This window comes from Panthera tigris, chromosome C2, assembly GCF_018350195.1.
Source record: "Panthera tigris isolate Pti1 chromosome C2, P.tigris_Pti1_mat1.1, whole genome shotgun sequence".
Lineage (NCBI taxonomy): Eukaryota > Metazoa > Chordata > Mammalia > Carnivora > Felidae > Panthera > Panthera tigris.
In genome coordinates this window covers 87,795,717-87,813,460 of record NC_056668.1, presented here as the reverse complement: position 1 = coordinate 87,813,460, position 17,744 = coordinate 87,795,717, and the positions used below count along the sequence as shown (strand labels likewise).

Sequence of the window (17,744 nt, the reverse complement as noted above, 5' to 3'; positions counted from 1 at the left end):
CAAAACTCTACCATAACATCACTCCTGGAATTACCTGGCTTTGGTACATTTGTACATAACTGTTCTAATGTAACAGCGAGAATTTTTCCCCTCCTGTTTATTTCTCTGAAGCTGTAATAAGCAATCCTGTGTGACATTGCCTGTGGAGCGGTTGCCAGGCAGCAGAAAGAGATCTACAGCAGGAGGCGGGAGAGCTGGGGGAAGAGGGGAGAGCAGCAGCGAGAGGGGGAGGGAGAGAGGAGGAAGGGAGGAAGGCTGAGCCAGTGGGGGCTGGGTTCCCAAAGTGCTGAGCCAGAATTCCATGTCCTCGTCATCCTTCATGTTCCCTGAGCATAATGAGCCAATAAGCTGAAACTTAGAGGGGGAAATAAAGATGGAAAAGAAGCAGTTGAAAGTTTTCATTAAATAGGGTGTCAGCAATGTTTCTTATCTGGCGAAGAAAGGGTTTCTGATCGGGTTTTTTTTTTTTTTTTCCTGTTGAACTTTGCTTCTTGGGAAATGCAGCTCTACAAATATCATAAAAGGGCCGGCTTCTCAGTGGGCCTGCTTTGCTGTAAAGCAACAAACAATTAGCACATAATATCTTCCAGCGCTGTGCATGGGGAACATACACATTATAACTTGAAAGGTTTCAACTTCTCTTGTGGCGTGGAAAGGTAAAACACAGAGAAATGGTACTCAGCCCTTTACAGAATATGCAGTATTGGGAGGCATCTTGGTGACCGTGAGCCACGAGGTTATTCAAGGCGTTTCAAGAAGCTGGCTCTGTCAGTGTGAGGCTTTGTGCAATTGGCGAAATTGGGAGCCACGGCTGAATCCCATCTCTTGGCTTTATAAGAATCTTGCTCTAATGAGATTAAAATGATTGGACTGGGCTCTGAGCAGAAGGGGTGGGGGCAGATGGCACGCAGGTCCCTCCACGCTGGCCTGGATGTCCCCCAGCACAACGCGTCTTGCCTTTTGCCAGCCTTCCAAGCTGTCTGTGACTCGTTGGACACTCTCCAGTGGTAACAGACAATGATTTTTATTTAGATGTTTGATTATTCTTGTTAATCAAATAGAACCAGAACAGAAGGTTTGTTCAAAACAAACAATGTATTTACAGATAGCTCTATTTGGTGGATGCACAACTTTAAGGCGCTGAAGTCACTAATCATTCTTCTCAGAAGATGCACACCCACCATCTGGGAGAGAAAATAGGACAAAACATGTTAAAGTGGCAAGATGATTGGAATGAACTTGAAATTAATGTAATAATGACCAAGTTTGTCTTTTCACTTTAGCAGTGGGAGCTAAGGATGGGAGGGGAAATGTAAAATGAGGATGATTGACTGAAAATTGTGAGGAGTAACAGATGGACCCTCTCCCCCATCTCCTGTAGCATATTCAGGCTTCTTTCTCCTGTCCAGTGGCCTGGCTTTTTAGTCCCAACTAAGGTCACGAATGAATCAATCAAGGATAGTCAGTGAGTTTCTGCTCATTTTAGGAAAAAGATAAAGTGCCAGAAGAAAAATACTCCTTAGCCTAAACCACACAGAGATAAAAAGGAGTTACAGACATGGGACGCATCAAAGAGACAGCCTGCCTAAAAGAAGGCACACAAACCAAATCCACCAAGAACCAGGGCTAGATGCAGGGACAATCCTACTCTGCTGTTTCAGAAGGCTAACACTTTTTCCTAAGGAACTGCAAAATATTTACAGACACTTGACAGTTCTCTAGGTAGCACAGTTGGAGTATGGACACTCAAGCTCTCTGGAATGTCTTATGATTGAGGTTTTGTCTATACTGCACAGCAGGAGAAACTAATCAGGGAAGCTGCTGGTTCGCCTGACCACACTGGTTAATGACCATCTCCAGAGAGCCTCCCTGGAAACGGGAGATGAAATATCACACTATTTCATGTGAAATTGCACTTTTAATCAAAGCAAAAGGGAAAAATACTCTAGAGTCAGTCTCATAGTTGGGCCACAATGGAAATTTCTACCAGAGTCTACAATCACTGTTTTTTACTCTTTATAGATTTTATCTCTTAAAGTTTAGTTTTTATTTTATCAAAGTTATGCATGACCTACAAAACGTTAATGGAACTTTTCCTAATCTCTCATAGTCGATAGCAAGGGATGAAAAAATCCACACATTCTAATGAGCGATGGACCTTCTATGCAGGACTTGTCAAGAAGCAGTCCAAACACAATATTGTGACCTTGAAACCACATGCACCTGCAGCCTAGACATAAGAGATTTCTCAGATAATGAAAGGCCATTTCTGTAATAGAGCTGACTGTCCCGTGTGAATGTTCTAACGTTGCCCCTTAATTTCCTTACTCTTCTCTATCCCAAACCATATCAAACCACGTAGGGAGATTCCATGGGACTTGTGTCACCATGGGAATGGAACATGAGAGGATTCTTAGGGGAAATGGAGTTGTGTCTCTTGATGTTTGGGAAACCATGGGTTTCAAGAAGAGCACCATTTGGCATCATATTTGTCCAAAGTGAACAAAGGCATCATCCTGGACCATGAAGGAGGTAACACAAGAAGATGGAAAATGTAAGTGGTTAAATTTTTATTACTAAAACAAAGGTGTTGGTCCAGTTAAAATTCAAAGTGAAGTACTTTTGTTGGATTTAACTCAGTTGGAACCGATTAGACAGATTCCATTTTCTACGTGCCGATAATAATGCTTAGGGAAGGACTAAGGTATGGAAGAGATCAAACACAAGGCCTCCTTATAAACACACCTGTGCACAGCACTTACAATGTACACATAATAGTCAGCATATCTTTCCTCATGAGGTTTAGATTGTCGAAAAGGTGTTAACACAATTTACAATGGGGTGTGTTTTTTATTTGCAGTGCAAATAGGAAAGAACTTTTGATCCAAAACCTTCCCAATGCAGAAGCAAGACATAATTTTCAGGGGAGGAAAGATAAAGAAAAATAGAATCTGCATCTCCTTTTGAAGAATCCAGCTCTAGCTGCCAAGAATAACAGCACAAATAGATTCCTGTGAGGGGATAAGCACCTTTTCAATCGTGGGAGCTTTGTCATTTTTCAAAACTAGTGCATTTTTCATAGTTTGCCACAGTGATCTTCAAGTGGATAAATGGATATGGTCAAAAGCAAGTTAATTCCAATCTCATCCCTTTTTTAAGGATAACAGATATCCCCAAAGAGAAGTGGCAAAAGGCAATGGCAGATGAAGAAAATAGAGGCGCAGCCAGAAAATGAGCGGATTCAGAAACCAATTAAAATAAAGCACAGCTTTAAAAGATTCCTTAAGCCATTCACATGTTGCACTACTGGAAAGACAACGGTTGCTCTCAGCCATTCCTTCTTAAATGTTTTGTTTTTGTTTCCAGAAATAACAGGTTTAATTAAATGTGCAAGATACACTCAAGTGATCCAGACTAATGCACCCAGGGATTTTAAAGTCACTTAGAAGATTTTAGAAAGGATTTTGATTTGCCAGGCTCAGATACTAATGAAGAAAGCTGGTCTTCAGGGAAGGAGCATGAATGCCGTGTATGGCTCTGTTACTGCTGTCAAAGCCAGTTATTACATTATTGGGAAAGAATGGTTTTGAAAGTAGCAAACATTAAGTAAACTGGAAAGGAAATTAGCTTTATTAAACTCCTTATATGTGCCAAGGTACTTTCACATGCATTATTTCAATTAAATCTTAAAACAACCCTGAGGAAATGGATATTATTGCCCCATTTTTAAGATACAGAAGCCAAGGGTTTGAGAGAGCCAGGAATAGTAGGGCATGCAAACCCAGGGCATCTCCTGGCAAATCCACTTCCTTTGCCATTACACTGGCTTGTCCTCCATGCTAATGAGGATGCATGGTCACTAAATGCTGTCCCCCCCCCGCCCCCCCCCCCGCCCCGAGCGAGAGATCAAGGTGCCTAGTAATGCACTAAACACATGCTACACTTTTCATTCAAAACAACAATATCCCTGAACAGCCCAGGTAGAACACAATTGTATGTTAAGGATTACAATGCAACATAAAGCCTTCCACAGAATTTAATGGGAACGGTCACAAAATGTTGACAATGAGATTTACTGAACTTGAATACAAATGCTAGTTGCAGGAATACATGTACTGTGACCTTAAGAATTATTTTTGTATGAGAAGGGAAAAGAGAGAGAGAGCTGCAAATCACTCAAGACCACCAAAATGTTGCTATTTATCTGTGATTAGAAATTTGAAAACAAACTGTATAAAAGTCTTAAGTTTTAAAAGGTATAAATGCATTAGGCATGTCACAATAATACTGTCTTTTTCTATAAGCCACAAAGATAATGAATGAAGCTTAGCACATACGGTAAGTAGGTCGAACTACCTTATGTTTTATTACTATACAGAATAACACCCTGGCAAGTCACATGGGTGTTTAACACTGGACTTTAAGTCACGAGACTTGGGCTCCAGTCCTTTTAACTATGAACATGAGAATTTTCAAGCGAATTGGTCTTTCTTGGCTCCAGTTTCCCAGATGTGATATAGAAATACCCTTTAACATGTACCAGCATTTATGAGGGTGCAGTAAGTGCATTCACAATATGTGTTTTTAAATGAATTTATAAAACAAGGAATTGGGTTTGATTTTTTTTCTGAGGTCCCATAATATTCTAACTTTTTATTAACTGGGATTTATTGAACATATCCAAATCCCAGATACTTCCAGAAGAAGCTATTCAAAACAAACTGCAAGAATAAATGAGCTTTTCTCAGAGTTCTCTGCCAAGGACACAAAGCATGTCCAACTTTTTCAGCTAAACAAATGTGACTGGAAATAGGATATGAAATGTGAAGAGAAAGGAGGATAGATTTACAAATAAGTTAAAGCATTTACATAAGACTTCCCATTAATAATGTGTTATGTTGTAGAAAGGATACTGAGACAGGAGCCAGCACATAGATGGGATTCATTTCTGGTTCTAGAACTAGATAGCACCATGCCTTTGACTGTCATTCATTCCCTCTGGTTCATAGTTTCCTGATCTATAAAATTAATTGCAGCATCATACCACAGAGGTAAAATGAGGGATGGCCAAAATGTCATATAGCCAAGGAAAAGCAGACCTTTGAGAAAAATCCACATTGTGGAAAAAAAGCACCATATTCAACCAAACAGAAAAACTGATGTTCACGTCATCATATCAGTGTAGTGAGTAGAGGGAAATTTCCTTTATTACTATTATTATTAGTGTTTCCCAATAACTGTATGTTTATCCATGACACAAAGATACACTAGAATGAAAAATATCAGGCTTCTTTGAAATTAGCAGTATCATATTCCAAACACTTTTTTCAGCCTGTTTACTTATATAAAAAGTCAGGGTCCAGAATAATTAGGTTGCAGGAAGCTGGGTAAAAAGAAAGCAGAATGAGACGGCAGATACAAATTTAAATATAATCCGACTACTACAAAAAGGAGTGGGTCTGAATGTAGTGGTGTTATAACACATAAAAAACAACCTAAACACAAAACATAGATATGTTTTTAAAATATGAAATATATATGAAAATATTTCATATACACATATATACATATACATATACATATGTATATATGTACACACACATATATATGTATATATATATGTATATGTGTGTATTACATATATATATATATATATATATATATATATATATATATATATGTAAATGTATTTAAAAATTCTGAAAACTGGTCTCTACTGGGGAAGTTACCGGGACTGGAAATTGGGTGAAAGAAGTGATGTGAAAACGATGTCCACATTGACTACATATACCTGGCAGTGTATAGATTGTGACCTGTGAGAATATATGTATGCATTACACTGTCATCTAAAAATCATTTTAGAGACACTAATAAAAAGAGAAACAAAAAGAGCACGGGCTACAGAGTCAGATAGCACTGGGATTTATCCTAACCCTATTCCTTATTAGCTCTTTATATTTGAATAAGTTAATTAACTTTTCTCACTGACATTTTTCTTATCATAGAACAGAGATAAAAATAACTACCTTACAGTGTTGTGATAAGGATTAAAGAGAATGTATGTAAAGCACCTGGAACATATTCAAAATTTAATAAATTGTAATCGTTATTATATGAAGAAGATAGATGATACAATCTTGGTTTTATTTTATGGATCAATGAAATAGATTCTCATTAGAACCCTTTATTGCCCGATACAAACGCCCCCTCCTCCTGCCCGTTTGGTTAAAAAGGCATTGGAGGCTTGGAAAGAACAGAATAGATGTTCCGTTCTTCCAGCATCCACACAGCCCCCTCTCGCAGGTCATGGGATCTGCAGGTTGTAGCGGAAGCATGAGCATCGCGTGGGTCTTTGGTCCCGAGAAACCTGCATCCTTGGAGAGCAGCACAGAGAAGGAGTGACAACAGGAGGAGTGTAGACTTTGGGACGCTTTCTACAGCAGAATTCAGTATCTTGTTGCACACTTCACTCTCCTCGTGGCTTTTTTCCTCCTTTCCCCGCTCCCCTTGGAGATGATGTCGGCGGGAAAGAAGAGAGGCTGTGATCTGAGGCAGCTGGTCGTCCAACCAACGAGTCTCGAGTCTCGGCTACACTACCAAGATCAAACCGTGTAAAATGCCTTTCAATCCGGGAGGCTATCCTGGCAGGAAAAAGCAAAACACAACTGACACAAAGTGGTCAGGGCTACCTGACCTCCTGCAAACTGTTGGAATGATGACTCAGAAGAAAGGGTGGAAAGGAAGGAAAAATGTTTGGAATATCAAGGCCTGTATAATACATCAGGGGACCATAGGTATTTTTGCTTTTGGTTTTTAAAAACCAACTGATGAAAATGGCCCAAACACCCTGTACTTAAAGAAAGGAGATGATGGAGGAGATGATGAGTGCCCTCTGGAACTCTACTCCTCCCTATTGGGAGTCACAGATGTACATTTTAGTCTAATTTCTTATAATTCCTGTTTATTCAGGGTCACCCTTAGCTCATATAGTATGTAAAGAAAAATGCACTTCTTCCTCTGGGCAGATGAACCTATGCCAGGGAGGATGCCTGTGAAAGCAGAATATGGGTTGGATTTCAGCTCCACTTGTCCCTTTGGTCAGGCACTCTTGTGCAGTGAACAACCTGCATAACACTATGCAGCAGCCCTAATCTCATATACCCAAAGTGCCAATCACTTGCCCTTCTGTTCTGGCACCTTTGTGCAGTGAACAACTAGTACAACACTATGCAATATCCTTTCTCTTATATACACAAAGTGCCAATCAACCTGGGACAAATGCTGTGTTTTCCTCATCTTCTTGCCTTTGTTTATCTGTTTTCCTTCCTCTGAGCTCAAAACTGGCCAGAACTATGGTGAATGTTTAGAAATTAATCCTCTCAACAATCCTATGAATTAGGTATTATTATCATGTATTTCTTCCAGATGAGAAAAACCAAGCTTCAAGAATCAAATCAGTCACCCAAGGTTGCACAGCTCATTACTAACATGGCTAAATTTGAACTCAGCTTTGGATAGCTCAGGAGCCCATTTTTTTTAAGTTTATTTTTTACTTTGAGAGAGAGAGAGAGAGAGAGAGGATCCCAAGCAGGCTTCATACCCAGTGCAGAGCCTGACATGGGGCTCAAACCCACAAACCATGAGATCAAGACCTGAGCTGAAACCAAGAGTCAGATGCTTAACCGACTGAGCTACCCAGGTGCCCCTCATGAATCCATTTTTAACACCTTTGTCCCTTCCTAACCTCAAGGTTGAATTAACATTCAAGTTCTTTAAAGTGAAATAATTAAAATTTCAGCCATGTATTTGATTTAAATAGAAGGAAGCAACCTCTCTCTAAATATTAATTAAGAATTCCTTTGAGGGGCTACTGGGTGGCTTAGCTGGATGAGCATCTGACTCTTGATTTCGGCTTAGGTCACCATCCAGGATTGTGGGATTGAGCCCCATGTAGTTTCCATGCTAAGCATGGAACCTGCTTAAGATTCTCTGAGCCTCTCCTTCTGCTTCTCCCCTGCTCCTAACACATAGGTATTTTGTAGCTATTAAAAGGAATCTGTATAGCCTCCCTCAGTGATAGTTATGACAATGCGTACTGATTCAGAATTCAAATAATCCTCTCTGCCATCATCTGAGACTCTGAGTTGAACTGACCTCTAGTCCCCTAGTTACGTGTTTTTTGCACATCAACATGTTGACCCCGTATTGGTGAAGATAGAAATAACCCTCCATGTGAGCTGTTTCTTAACTCCAGGTCCAGGAAGGACAATACACTGTACAGTAAGCTGTTGTAGTTGGAGAAAAATCTCTTCCACACCTTAACTATTCGTCAAAACTTACTCTGACACTGAATTATTAAATAAACTATTGGGATATGAAAAGCCTTAGGGGGAAAAAAAAGTCTAATTTCCAACTCAAGATCAAAGAGGCTCACTCAGCCAGAAAACAGATTGCTAGGAAGATGCTTTAAAGCAATTCTCCATCTGGTCTGCTTTTGAAAGATTAGCAAATTAATCACATGGAAGTATGAGCAAACAGAAAGTGTAAAGCCATCCACAACAAACACAAACAAACAAACACACAAAAGACATTTGCAACATGAAATAAAAAGCAAAATGAAGGGAATTGTAGGCCAAACTCTATAACCTAACATACTTTTTTTAACATAAAATGGAAATTTTTAGAAAATACAGGTTAATTTATGACACTAAAGAAAGGATTAGGAGAGAGATGGCGGTCACTAGTGCTGTTTGCCAAATATTTTCAGTTCTCCAAGTATCTATGTATGTGATAGGACTGTTTGCAGACCCTTGTAGTCAGGGGGAGTTACAGAACTAGTGTGGACCAATGAATTCAGCTCAGAAGTGATATGTTATTTTAGGGCTAGAGCATTTAACTGACATACCTTGCAAAGCTCACATTTTCCTTTAGCACAAGACTGGCAATGTTTGCTGATTCATCACTCTGAGTCTCCCTGGGCTGCTAGGAACAGGACCCCACTATCAACCCAAGACGGTCATGGACAGTGGGCAAGTAATACATTTTGTTATTTTAAGCAGCTGGAATTTTGGTATTTGCTACTGTGGCATCCTAACTAATCAAACATTAAGATCAAACAATAATGAAAACAGCAACTGAAATGACTGAGATCATTGTTGAATGTAGTAGTTATTAGAAATATGATTTAGGGGTACCTGGGTGGCTCAGTCAGTTAAGCCTCCAACTTTGGCTCAGGTCATGATCTCACAGCTTGTGGGTTCAAATTCCGCATTGGGCTCTGTGCTGACAGCTCAGAGCCTGGAGCCTGCTTCGAATTCTGTGTCTCCCTCTTTCTCTGTCCTCCTCTGCTCGCACTCTGTCTCTGTCTCTCTTCCTCTCACAAATAAATAAACATTAAAAAATTAAAAAAAAGAAATATGATGTAAAAAAAAAAAAACTCAATAGAGCACATTAAAATGCAAGACCAAAGAGCAAATATGGAAGATGGCACTTGGAAACGTAATTTGTGAAAAATAAGAATTACTAGTAAAGACAAAAATATGGAGGGGCGCCTGGCTGACTGAGTCGGTTGAGCGTCTGACTTCGGCTCAGGTCATAATCTCCTGGTTCCTGAGTTCCAGCCCCACGTCTGGCTCTGTGCTGACAGCATAGAGCCTGGAGCCTGCTTTGAATTCTATTTCCCTCTCTCTCTGCTCCTCCCCCACTTATGCTCTGTCTCTCTCTCTCTTTCAAAAATAAATTTAAAAAAAAGACAAAAATGTGGAAAATAATAGATTTACTTGATCTTATTAAATATAAGAAATGAATACTTTGGATAAGAAAAAGCTCATCACATTTGAAGGGGAATTATTAAATGTGAAAAGCAACAATATAGCTTACTAGAGTAACACATTAACAAACCAAAAAAAAAAAAAAAAAAAAAAGAAAAGTTGGGGTTAAAGCTAAAACTCTGAGATTGGGCAAAAGTTTATCAATAAAACAGAAACACATGTTAACATTTAAAACAATCTAAGTGTTTCAAAAAGGGGAATGATTAAATTATGGGGCTTCTCCTTTATGCAGTATTATGGATCCATTAAAATTATTTTAAAGATTAAGTAAAAACAGGGTAAAATATGTATCATGTAATGTAAAACTTAAAAAATTGAATCCCTAGATTTTTATTTCGCTGTAAATGTAACTTTTACAAATTTTGCATTTCAAATGGGCAGGAAAAGGAAATTTTAAAACTTGTTGCACCAGGGTAGTGGAATTAGAGATTATTATCATAATATTTATTATAACAATAAACTATCATAAGCATTTAAGTTAATGCATCAATAGTCAAGAGCATAAAGGCCTCTTGATTTCTTGAAGACTTTCCTTATTTATTTATTTTTTGCTTTTTTTTTTTATGAAATTTATTGTCAAATTGGTTTCCATACAACACCCAGTGCTCATCCCAACAGGTGCCCTCCTCAATGCCCATCACCCACTTTCCTGTCCCTCCCCCACCCCCCCCATCGACCCTCAGTTTATTCTCAGTTTTTAAGAGTCTCTTATGGTTCGGCTCCCTCCCTCTCTAACTTTTTTTTTTCCTTCCCCTCCCCCATGGTATTCTGTTAAGTTTCTCAGAATCCACATAAGAGTGAAAACATATGGTATCTGTCTTTCTTTGTATGACTTATTTCACTTAGCATAACACTCTCTAGTTCCATCCACGTTGTGACAAAATGCCATATATCATTCTTTCTCATTGCCAAGTAGTATCCCATTGTATATACAAACCACAACTTCTTTATCCATTCATCAGTTGATGGACATTTAGGCTCTTTCCATAATTTGGCTATTGTTGAGAGTGCTGCTATAAACATTGGGGCACAAGTGCCCCTATGCATCAGTACTCCTGTATCCCTTGGGTAAATTCCTAGCAGTGCTATTGCTGGGTCATAGGGTAGGTCTATTTTTAGTTTTTTGAGGAACCTCCCCACTGTTTTCCAGAGTGGCTGCACCAGTTTGCATTCCCACCAACAGTGCAAGAGGGTTCCTGTTTCTCCACATCCTCTCCAGCCTCTATAGTCTTCTGATTTGTTTATTTTAGCCACTCTGACTGGCATGAGGTGGTATCTCAGTGTGGTTTTGATTTGTATTTCCCTGATGAGGAGCCACGTTGAACATCTTTTCATGTGCCTGTTGGCCATCTGGATGTCTTCCTTAGAGAAGTGTCTATTCATGTCTCCTGCCCATTTCTTCACTGGATTATTTGTTTTTCAGGTGTGGAGTTTGGTGAGTTCTTTATAGATTTTGGATACTAGCCCTTTGTCCGATATGTCATTTGCAAATATCTTTTCTCATTCCGTTGGTTGCCTTTTAGTTTTGTTGATTGTTTCCTTTGCAGTGCAGATGCTTTTTATCTTTATGAGGTCCCAATAGTTCATTTTTGCTTTTAATTCCCTTGCCTTTGGGGATGTGTCAAGTAAGAAATTGCTGCAGCTGAGGTCAGAGAGGTTTTTTTTTCCTGCTTTCTCCTCTAGGGTTTTGATGGTTTCCTGTCTCACATTCAGGTCCTTTATCCATTTTGAGTTTATTTTTGTGAATGGTGTGAGAAAGTGGTCTAGTTTCAATGTTCTGCATGTTGCTGTCCAGTTCTCCCAGCACCATTTGTTAAAGAGACTGTCTTTTTTCCTTTGGATGCCCTTTCCTGCTTTGTCAAAGATTTGTTGGCCATACTTTTGTGGGTCCAATTCTGGAATCTCTATTCCATTGGCCTATGTGTCTGTTTTTGTGCCAATGCCATGCTGTCCTCATGATTACAGCTTTGTAGTTGAGGCTAAAGTCTGGGATTGTGATGCCTCCTGCTTTGGTCTTCTTCAAAATTACTTTGGCTATTTGGGGCCTTTTGTGGTTCCATACAAATTTTAGGATTGCTTTTTCTAGCTTTGAGAAGAATGCTGGTGCAATTTTTATTGGGATTGCCTTGAATGTGTAGATAGCTTTGGGTAGTATTGACATTTTAACAATATTTATTCTTCCAATCTATGAGCATGGAATGTTTTTCTATTTCTTTATATCTTCTTCAATTTCCTTGAAGACTTGACTTAAATAAGACAGATTTTATGCCTGAGTACTCATCCTTAAGCAACTTCGTAAAGCCTAAAATTTCATAAGAAATTATCTCCAACTTTTCTCCCTCTAAGAGATATTTGATCTTTGACTATTATCATTTATTCTGAATTAAAGAAAATATGAATGTGGAAGGATTCAGTAAAATAAAATTAATCACCTTTAAAGAAAAATACTTAATTCAGATGGACACTATTCTAATCATTTTTGTAGTATTTCTATCATCATAATTAATCTAATATATTTTTTTCATTACACAGTGGGTTATTTCTTTTTTAACAAGATTATTAGTTTCTGTGTGTGTTGGTGGGGCCATGTTCCACTCTTGTGTTTGACCTATGTCAAAATTCTTTCTTATTGAAGAGTAAAGTTTATTGTTCATTGATGGAATCTGAAAAAAAGACGTCAGAAGCTAGATGAAGATGTACTTGTTGAACCTTTAGGTAGTGAAGTCATCTACAATTTCTGTATTTGCATTAGGAATTTAGGTAGAGTTATATATGTAAGGATGCTATATACATGCTACGATCACTGTTACTGATAGTATCTTTAATGAGTACTGAGCACACAAATCCAGCACTGGCCAGATAGAAAAATAAATATGCCTTGGTCTAGTAGCCATAATAGATTGCCAAGCCTGCTGGATTTACATCAAGATAGATCACTGACTTCAAAAGCAAGGCTAAATGGCTCCTATGTTCCCAACATAATGTGATGTACATTCAATATCATTTCACTCTTATTGAAAAAATGGTTATGAATAAATACATTACATGATGGAAGTAAATACACTAAAATTTAAATATGGATATTACTGGGAAGTGACTTCTACTTTATTCATTTATTTTACCAGATTTCTATAATATCTATAAAAGCATGAATTACTTTTATGATAAAAAAATTAAATTTAGGCTACCCAGAAAGTCAACCTAAAAAATGAAAGCTAGCTGTTTTATTTGTTCAATTTATTTTTTATAATTTTATTTAAGTATATATATGGTATAATTATCATTCCAGAATATGGGACTGGTCTTTGTAAATTTGTATACATCAAATACCTTTTTAGTATCTGCACCCCCACCCCACACTCCACCAAAGTCTGGCTGCGTGCAGTGTTTGGTGTTTCATTATAACAAAAGAATCCCGGTGAACAAAACCACGTAGGTAGAATCCTTCACTATGTTCTGTCTTAGCAAGTCTTATTTTGTTCAGGTATGCTGCACAAATATACTCACGTTGGGTCTCTACCTCCTGTAGTCACCTTCAAGGACTTAGTAACTATGACCTCTTCCCCCAGTGAATATGGAAAATTCATTTCAGATCACACTCTGTCATTTTCAGTGATTTTAATGAATTATGAAAGTCTGATCTTATAAGATTCCTCCACCCACATCCTCCCCCAGTTCCCCACACTTTGCATTTCCCATTGCCTCTAGGCCTGAAGTTTCATTCATTTGAAAACTATTCTTGGAAAGATCTCCCCCCCTCCAGCTGTTAATCTGTCATTAATGGACCATAAGTCATTCAGATATACTGCGCTCTTATGCAACCTCAACAGAGTGGAAAAAATCATTTACTTTACTGTCAATATAAAAACTTTTATCTTTTTTGACAGTTTTATTCAGAAAACCTCAGCTTTATTTTAATTTGATTCTAATGATGGTTTTCAGAAAATGATTTGAGTAAGTAAAAAGTTTAGTGCAGTGATAGCAGTCATGATTTCTGTGGTGGTTTCTTTCTGGGGTATTTATTGAAAAGATGGATTCCAGACACAGTGCGTCATTTTTGGCACAGTGGATGGAAGTTAATTATTCAGAGCTAATAATGTGGTAGTATTTACTCAGGAATTTAAATGAGGAAGGCCCATTTGTTTTATCTCCTCTCTCTTTCCTAGCTGGAACTTCCCTGAGCAAAACTTAGATTCACAGATATTCCCACAGCTCTGAACTGATAGCTATTGTTAATTGTAAGGATGAGGTTAAATGACCTTCACATTTTCTATTCATAAAAATAATGACCTGAAATGCATTCAGCATGCAGTGAAAATGAAATGGCTTTTTGCTCCTTTTAAAAAATTTATTTATTTATTTATTTTATTTTTTAAGACTGTGAACTGCCATGTTGAAATCAAGGGTAGAGACATATGTAACAATCTGAGGTTGTTTTATTTTGGACATTTATGAGCTGAATTAAGCATAATTAGGGCTCTACCTATGTTTTCAAACTCATTTTCATGTAGTAGAGAAATATTAATCACATCTGAGTTTACAAGTCTGTAATGAATTTATGCTTGGTTGTTAGTAGTTAAAAGACAGAAATTAAAGCCTATATTCTAAAAATAGTTTTATTTGGAAATATTTACATCAGCTTTTCACAAAGTAATATGACCAGTTAAAGTCTACATTAGCCTAGATAATGGAGTTATCTAATGGCAGTTCATTTGGTTATCAGTAATTTTGCTGTGGAATATCATCCTTCATGGAAATTATGGCAGTGATAGCTAAGGAAACAAGGCTATGCACATTTTCAGTCAAGAGATCTATGTATGAGCAATCTGAAAAATCCATCACTGTGCAACTGCTAAATTAATAACACTTTAAATGATTTTAAGACTCCATTGTGATTTCAAAGGGGCAGCTAGCTAAGGTTAGCTCACGAAATCAAATATGAAATTTAAAGTGGACGTTTTCTCTCAAAGCTTATTTTATCCAGAATTGCAAAGATGTAAAACAGGTAACAAAATACAAAATACATGTCAAAGAAGAATCGTCCTTTCGTTTGTTTTATTTATTTCTTTACCTGGATGGAGGCAAAAGTGGGTGGATAGCTGCCATGGAACAGGTGTAGAAAAGCCTCAAAGAGGAGGATCTTCAAATATTCCACAGCTGTGTTTCAAATACTTACTTGCATAGTGTCTCTGGGGAAATTGACATATTCCAGTAAAAGATAACACTAACCATCATGTTCTATATTTTGCAATTTTGTTATTAGGTATTAAGTGAAAAGGAACAGAATTTTTTTCATCTTTCTTTCTTTTTTTCCCAGATTGCATCTTTATGCGACATTCCTCAGACTTCTCTGAGGAAAAAACATGTTAGTGAGAGGATTATGTTCCCATTCCACCCTAATTATTTGAAACAGAAAAGTTCAAATCAAACAATGAAGCTTTTCTAAATCTGAAAATGTTTCCAATCTAAAGATCTAAAGGCCCTAATAGTTTATAAGCTCTGCCTGCATAATTTAGGCAGGATGGTAAACACAGCTTCAAGAAATTTTAAGCCTTGCTTTCTAGACAGCATTAACTTTTATCCTCACTAGATGAAATCTTATAATACCTTACTGAATTGTTCCATTGTATTTAAACAACAACAACAAACCGTACAGATTTAGCAAATGTTAAAAAGGACATTAATTTCATTGTAGTTAAGAAAAGACAATTCACTACTTAACAGAAAGCTATACGTGGGACAACCATGTAATTCTTGTAGATATATATTTTGTTAATTAACACAAAGTGAAAGTTTGCTTTGCAAACACCTAATGGGTGGGGTGGTGTTCCTATCGGAGTAATCGGGAAAGAAGGTACTGATGTCTGCTATAATTTGTATGCTTCATTTTGTTCAACTGCTTACATTTAATCTCTTTTTGTCTATTTAGCTTGGGTATAGGCCATTCATCATTTCACCAAATGTCCCCCCTCTACAGGAGGGATGGGCTTTGCAAAGTCTGTCCTCTGGACTTCATTAGCAGATGTCAGATAGATTGAGAGGGAGGAGGGAGAATCATTCTTTCTCATGCACAGGCATGGTGATGTTGCCCAGCTGTAGTCCACTCAGACATCAGAGCAGACACACCAGTTCCCAGCTGAGTGTTTCCAGGGTCAGAGCCAGCAGACATATAAAAGAGAAATACTTATTACCCATCCAGTCCTTTGGGACTGATTCCATATTTACATGCACAACAATTTCAAGCAATCATATTGTTTTGATTCGTTCTCAGGGTACTTTTTAATGTTACTGAAGGGTCCTGAGAGCCTATTTGAATACTTACAGATTTTTTGGTTCCATTTGCCTTCATGATTTTTCAGAATTTGTTTTCAATTAGTTTGGAGAGTGAAAATCTGGATTGGAATGTATGCAAGTTTGAAGAGATCACTCGGCTATTTACTGTCTGTGCATATATTGTTTAAAACCACAAGAGAAAAGTGCTTATTAGAAGATAAATAAACAGATTATTTTCAATATATGAATAAAACTACTTGGATAAATGTCTTTGAGGTAATGCAATGTTCATTCTAGTCTTAATAATTCTGTTCCACCCTAAAGGACATTATTTTTTTTCTTTTTGCTGTTAGACCAACAGAAGATACATGATAAAAAAATTGTTACAATTTATTTAATAGGCACTATATATACATTATTTAATTTGATTCTAATAACAAGTATATTACACTGCTTTTTATCCCTATTTCACAGGCCAAGAAACTGAGTCTCAAATATTTGATGGAAGTCTACCTGGGTCTAAAGCTTGGGCTTCTAACCAAGCCAAACATAATGTTTGAATCTAAGGAAATATCCTGCCATCGGATGGAGCCACTCCATCTCTTCCTCTGTGAGTTCTCTTCATGCCTGGTGAAAGGTGTGGCACTTTTGTTTTCTTTTTCATTCTGCTCCTTAAATCGGTGACAACACTGCATAGCAATTAAGGCTCTGATGGTTGGAGTTTGGCTGAACTTGGGTTTGAGTTCTAGCAATGATTTCATGGATATGAAACCAGAAACACAGGCAACAAAAGTAAAAAATAGACCCATGGTTCCACATTAAATTAAAAAATTTCTGCACAGCAAAGAAAACAATCAACAGAGTGAAAAGGCAACCTATGAAATGGGAGAAAATATTTGCAAACCATATATCTAAAAAGGAGTGATATCCAAAATATACAAGGAACTCCTACAGCTCAATAGCAAAAAACCTAACAACCTGATTTATAAAATGAGCTAAGAACTTGAATAGACATTTCTCTAAAGAAAACATATATATAGTCAGTAGGAATAGGAAAAAATTAATTACTCAATGTCACTAATCAAATTAAAACTATGCAAATTAAAACTATGATGAGATTTCACTTCAGACCTGTCAGGATGGCTATTATCAAAAAAAAAAAAAAAAAAAGACAACAAGTGTTGGCAAGAATGTGGAGAAATTGAAATGCTTGTCCACTTTCGGTGAATGCAAAATGATGCAACAGCTATGGAAAAGAGTACAGAGGTGCCTCAAAAAACTAAAAATAGAACTACCATATACTATAGTATTCCCACTTCTGGGTATTTATCCAGAAGAATTGAAATCAGGATCTTGAAGAGATATTAGCATTCCATATTCATTGCAGCACTATTCATAAAATTCAAGGGGTGGAACCAACCTAAATGTCCATCACTGGATGAATGGATAAAGTGTGGCATATACATACAATGGAATATTTTTTCAACCCTAATAAAGATGGGAATTCACCATATTCAACAACACAGATGGCCTTAAAGACATTATGCTAAGTAAAATAAGCCAGTGACAGAAATACAAATACTACATGATTCCACTTATATGAGGTATCTTAAAAAGTCATATTCATAGAATTGAAGAGTG

The 17,744-nt window shown here is 37.4% G+C and overlaps 1 long non-coding RNA gene across 3 annotated transcripts in view; it reads left to right on the top strand.

The window, feature by feature from the left end:
* The window catches only part of LOC122230651, a 33,634-nt gene extending 16,906 nt beyond the window's left edge, over window positions 1–16,728 (top strand). For 2 of the 3 annotated variants that reach the window (XR_006207674.1, XR_006207675.1), the window contains 2 exons: window positions 2,363–2,554; window positions 2,861–3,257. This is a non-coding gene — a long non-coding RNA (uncharacterized LOC122230651). Of the gene's footprint in view, window positions 1–2,362; window positions 2,555–2,860; window positions 3,258–16,577 lie in introns of those variants that run through there. The other variant, XR_006207676.1, reaches the window with a different exon arrangement.
* Window positions 16,729–17,744: the final 1,016 nt, after the last annotated feature.